The sequence below is a fragment of the Entelurus aequoreus genome, linkage group LG23 (assembly GCF_033978785.1).
Source record: "Entelurus aequoreus isolate RoL-2023_Sb linkage group LG23, RoL_Eaeq_v1.1, whole genome shotgun sequence".
NCBI classification, from domain to species: domain Eukaryota; kingdom Metazoa; phylum Chordata; class Actinopteri; order Syngnathiformes; family Syngnathidae; genus Entelurus; species Entelurus aequoreus.
This window is the reverse complement of record NC_084753.1, coordinates 41,510,126-41,515,755: the sequence shown is the minus strand read 5'-3', so window position 1 is coordinate 41,515,755 and position 5,630 is coordinate 41,510,126. Positions and strand designations below refer to the sequence as shown.

Sequence of the window (5,630 nt, the reverse complement as noted above, 5' to 3'; positions counted from 1 at the left end):
TAATCATTACCATCGGTACTTGTATAGATCCACCCCGGCATTTGTTTACATCAGGAGTGCTAGCTTGTTGTTAGCAGTTAGCTATTGCATGGGACTATTAGAAACTCTCTTTTTTTAAAACGACTACCAACAAATCTAGCATCTTTTTCTTTATTTATATTCTTTGGCGTTATTATAGGCGGTACTTATCTTTTCTGGTGTTATTAGAGACTGTACTCATCTTTTTGTGGTGTTATTATAGACGATACTCATCTTTTCTGGTGTTATAGACGATACTCATCTTTTCTGGTGTTATTATAGACGATACTCATCTTTTCTGGTGTTATTAGAGACTGTACTCATCTTTTCTGGTGTTATTAGAGACTGTACTCATCTTTTTGTGGTGTTATTATAGACGATACTCATCTTTTCTGGTGTTATAGACGATACTCATCTTTTCTGGTGTTATTATAGACTGTACTCATCTTTTTCTGGCGTTATTATAGACGATACTCATCTTTTCTGGTGTTATAGACGATACTCATCTTTTCTGGTGTTATTATAGACGATACTCATCTTTTCTGGTGTTATTAGAGACTGTACTCATCTTTTCTGGTGTTATTAGAGACTGTACTCATCTTTTTGTGGTGTTATTATAGACGATACTCATCTTTTCTGGTGTTATAGACGATACTCATCTTTTCTGGTGTTATTATAGACTGTACTCATCTTTTTCTGGCGTTATTATAGACGATACTCATCTTTTCTGGTGTTATTATACACTGTACTCATCTTTTCTGGTGTTATTATAGATGGTACTCATCTTTTCTGGTGTTATTAGAGACTGTATTCATCTTTTTCTGGCGTTATTATAGACGATACTCATCTTTTCTGGTGTTATTATAGACTGTACTCATCTTTTTCTGGTGTTATTATAGACTGTACTCATCTTTTTCTGGTGTTATTATAGACTGTACTCATCTTTTTCTGGTGTCATTATAGACTGTACTCATCTTTCTCTGGCGTTATTATAGACGATACTCATCTTTTCTGGTGTTATTATAGACGGTACTCATCTTTTCTGGTGTTATTATAGACTGTACTCATCTTTTTCTGGTGTTATTATAGACTGTACTCATCTTTCTCTGGCGTTATTATAGACAATACTCATCTTTTTCTGGTGTTATTATAGACTGTACTCATCTTTCTCTGGTGTTATTGTAGACGATACTCATCTTTTCTGGTGTTACTAGAGACTGTACTCATCTTTTTTCTGGTGTTATTATAGACTATACTCATCTTTCTATGGCGTTATTATAGACGCTACTCATCTTTTCTGGTGTTATTATAGACTGTACTCATCTTTTTCTGGCATTATTATAGACTGTACTCATCTTTCTCTGGCGTTATTGTAGACGATACTCATCTTTTCTGGTGTTATTATACACTGTACTCATCTTTCTCTGGCGTTATTATAGACGGTACTCATCTTTTCTTGTGTTATTAGAGACTGTACTCATATTTTTCTGGCGTTATTATAGACACTCATCTTTTCTGGTGTTATTATAGACGATACTCATCTTTTCTGGTGTTATTATAGACTGTACTCATCTTTCTCTGGCGTTATTATAGAGGATACTCATCTTTTCTGGTGTTATTATAGACTGTACTCATCTTTCTCTGGCGTTATTTTAGACAATACTAATCTTTTCTGGTGTTATTAGAGACTGTATTCATCTTTCTCTGGCGTTATTATAGACGGTACTCATCTTTTCTGGTGTTATTATAGACGGTACTCATCTTTCTGGTGTTATTATAGATGATACTCATCTTTTCTGGTGTTATTAGAGACTGTATTCATCTTTTTCTGGCGTTATTATAGACGGTACTCATCTTTGCTGGTGTTATTATAGACTGTACTCATCTTTCTCTGGTGTTATTGTAGACGATACTCATCTTTTCTGGTGTTACTAGAGACTGTACTCATCTTTTTTCTGGTGTTATTATAGACTATACTCATCTTTCTCTGGCGTTATTATAGACGGTACTCATCTTTTCTGGTGTTATTATAGACGGTACTCATCTTTTCTGGTGTTATTATAGACTGTACTCATCTTTCTCTGGCGTTATTATAGACGGTACTCATCTTTTCTGGTGTTATTATAGACGGTACTCATCTTTTCTGGTGTTATTATAGACTGTACTCATCTTTCTCTGGTGTTATTATAGACGCTACTCATCTTTTCTGGTGTTATTATAGACTGTACTCATCTTTTTCTGGCGTTATTATAGACTGTACTCATCTTTCTCTGGCGTTATTATAGACGCTACTCTTCTTTTCTGGTGTTATTATAGACTGTACTCATCTTTTTTCTGGTGTTGTTATAGACTGTACTCATCTTTCTCTGGCATTATTATAGACGGTACTCATCTTTTCTGGTGTTATTATAGACTGTACTCATCTTTCTCTGGTGTTATTATAGAAGATATTCATCTTTTCTGGTGTTATTATAGACTATACTCATCTTTCTCTGGCGTTATTATAGACGGTACTCATCTTTTCTGGTGTTATTATAGACGGTACTCATCTTTTCTGGTGTTATTATAGACTGTACTCATCTTTCTCTGGCGTTATTATAGACGGTACTCATCTTTTCTGGTGTTATTATAGACGGTACTCATCTTTTCTGGTGTTATTATAGACTGTACTCATCTTTCTCTGGTGTTATTATAGACGCTACTCATCTTTTCTGGTGTTATTATAGACTGTACTCATCTTTTTCTGGCGTTATTATAGACTGTACTCATCTTTCTCTGGCGTTATTATAGACGCTACTCTTCTTTTCTGGTGTTATTATAGACTGTACTCATCTTTTTTCTGGTGTTGTTATAGACTGTACTCATCTTTCTCTGGCATTATTATAGACGGTACTCATCTTTTCTGGTGTTATTATAGACTGTACTCATCTTTCTCTGGTGTTATTATAGAAGATATTCATCTTTTCTGGTGTTATTATAGACTGTACTTATCTTTCTCTGTCGTTATTATAGACGCTACTCTTCTTTTCTGGTGTTATTATAGATGGTAATCATCTTTTCTGGTGTTATTATAGACTGTACTCATCTTTCTTTGGCGTTATTATAGACGCTACTCTTCTTTTCTGGTGTTATTATAGACTGTACTCATCTTCCTCTGTCGTTACTATAGACGATACTCATCTTTTTCTGGCGTTATTATAGACGGTACTCGTCTTTTCTGGCATTATTAAAGACTGTACTCATCTTTCTCTGGCGTTATTATAGACGATACTCATCTTTTTTGGTGTTATTAGAGACTGTACTCATCTTTTTCTGGTGTTATTATAGACTGTACTAATCTTTTTCTGGTGTTATTATAGACTGTACCCATCTTTCTCTGTCGTTATTATAGACGATACTCATCTTTTTCTGGTAGTGAAGCATGTTTAGCTATTCCTCGTCCTGCAGTGATAATGCTACTTGTAAGAAACTTACATTATGTGTCGCCATGGAGGCGAGAATGAGTGATTTAGAAGAAGCCAAAACACCACGGAGAGACGCAGCTAGAGCGGCGCGTCAGTGTTTATAGCTCCGCCTACTCTAGCTTTAGTTTGTACGCCAAAACACGTCCATTCTCCCTCGTCTGTCTTCACATTGTTTCTGCTTGCGAGTGCTGCGCGTGTGTTGACCAACATGCTACGTGCAACATGTGGCGTGCCTCATGTGGATAAAAAAAAAAAAAGACTCATTTCGGATTGTAAGACTGAAAATATGAACATAAAATAAACGTTAACAAAAATATAGCGTCCATTGTGTGTTTCACATGAATGAAATAGAAGGTTGAGTGTTAACACATTCCCACAACCACATATGTGTACGTATATACAAAGTAAACAACATCTACAGGACAATGTATATATATATATATATATATATATATATATATATATATATATATATATATATATATATATATATATATATATATATATATATATATATATATATATATATATATATATATATATATGTCTGGGACTCTAAAGTAAGGTGTAGCGTTGTCGCCCTCTAGCGGTCAAATGTAGCGCTGCATGTATTAAACGAGCTCTGAGTTTTACTCTCAGACAAAACAACAACACGACCGCGAATAAAAAAATACATCACAAAGTCAGCAATTTCAATACAAAATAAACTAAATATCTTTATGCACAATATCTACTTACACATCTATGACCAAGTTTGGTGAGGAAGCTTACACGTCACGTGTGGATTTCTACCATTGTTGCTGCCTGTCTGGATCAATGTGTCCGTCCATTAAGAGGTCCGACCGGAAACAATAATATTCATTGTTGCTGCCTGTCTGGATCAATGTGTCCGTCCATTAAGAGGTCCGACCGGAAACAATAATATTCATTGTTGCTGCCTGTCTGGATCAATGTGTCCGTCCATTAAGAGGTCCGACGGGAAACAATAATATTCATTGTTGCTGCCTGTCTGGATCAATGTGTCCGTCCATTAAGAGGTCCGACCGGAAACAATAATATTCATTGTTGTTGCTTGTCTGGATCAATGTGTCCGTCCATTAAGAGGTCCGACCGGAAACAATAATATTCATTGTCGCTGCCTGTCTGGATCAATGTGTCCGTCCATTAAGAGGTCCGACCGGAAACAATAATATTCATTGTTGCTGCCTGTCTGGATCAATGTGTCCGTCCATTAAGAGGTCCGACCGGAAACAATAACATTCATTGTTGCTGCCTGTCTGGATCAATGTGTCCGTCCATTAAGAGGTCCGACCGGAAACAATAATATTCATTGTTGCTGCCTGTCTGGATCAATGTGTCCGTCCATTAAGAGGTCCGACCGGAAACAATAACATTCATTGTTGATGCCTGTCTGGATCAATGTGTCCGTCCATTAAGAGGTCCGACCGGAAACAATAATATTCATTGTTGATGCTTGTCTGGATCAATGTGTCCGTCCATTAAGAGGTCCGACCGGAAACAATAATATTCATTGTTGCTGCCTGTCTGGATCAATGTGTCCGTCCATTAAGAGGTCCGACCGGAAACAATAATATTCATTGTTGCTGCCTGTCTGGATCAATGTGTCCGTCCATTAAGAGGTCCGACCGGAAACAATAATATTCATTCTGAATTTGTCTTATTTGGGACTTAGTTATAATTACAACAGGAAAGGGGAAAACAGGAAGTAAAAAAAAAAAAAACACAAAATAAGAGCGCAAGACAGGAACTACACCCGGAAATTGACCAAGAAACTCAAAATAAGGCGAGCCGTGACCGTGTGTATATTGCGCATTCATTTTTAATCTGGAGAAATTCTTAGAAATTCCAGGAAAACCGTAGTTATAGTTGTAATTATAATTTAAAAAAGTTGTAATTTTTTTGGTACTAATTCCCGATTTTCCCCCAAATTCCAGGAATTCCGAAATACGCATTCACAATTCAAACTGTTACTACGTCAACCTTTTTTTAAAAAACCGATTCACAAAATTCCAACACCAACCCATTCATATCATCTCGTCAATATTTTTTGTAAAGTTCCCGGTTTCCTTGAAATTCCCAAATTTCCAGGAAATTCCCAATTTCAAATGAAGGTACGTATTCATAGTT

The 5,630-nt window shown here is 36.0% G+C and overlaps 1 protein-coding gene across 1 annotated transcript in view; it reads right to left on the bottom strand.

Moving 5' to 3' along the window:
- LOC133640818 (potassium channel subfamily K member 3-like) overlaps window positions 1-4,285 on the bottom strand; it is a 12,522-nt gene extending 8,237 nt beyond the window's left edge. Inside the window, exon 1 of the mRNA XM_062034497.1 lies at window positions 4,221-4,285. The gene's annotated coding sequence lies outside the window, so the exon portion shown is untranslated. The remainder of the gene's footprint in view (window positions 1-4,220) is intronic.
- Window positions 4,286-5,630: the final 1,345 nt, after the last annotated feature.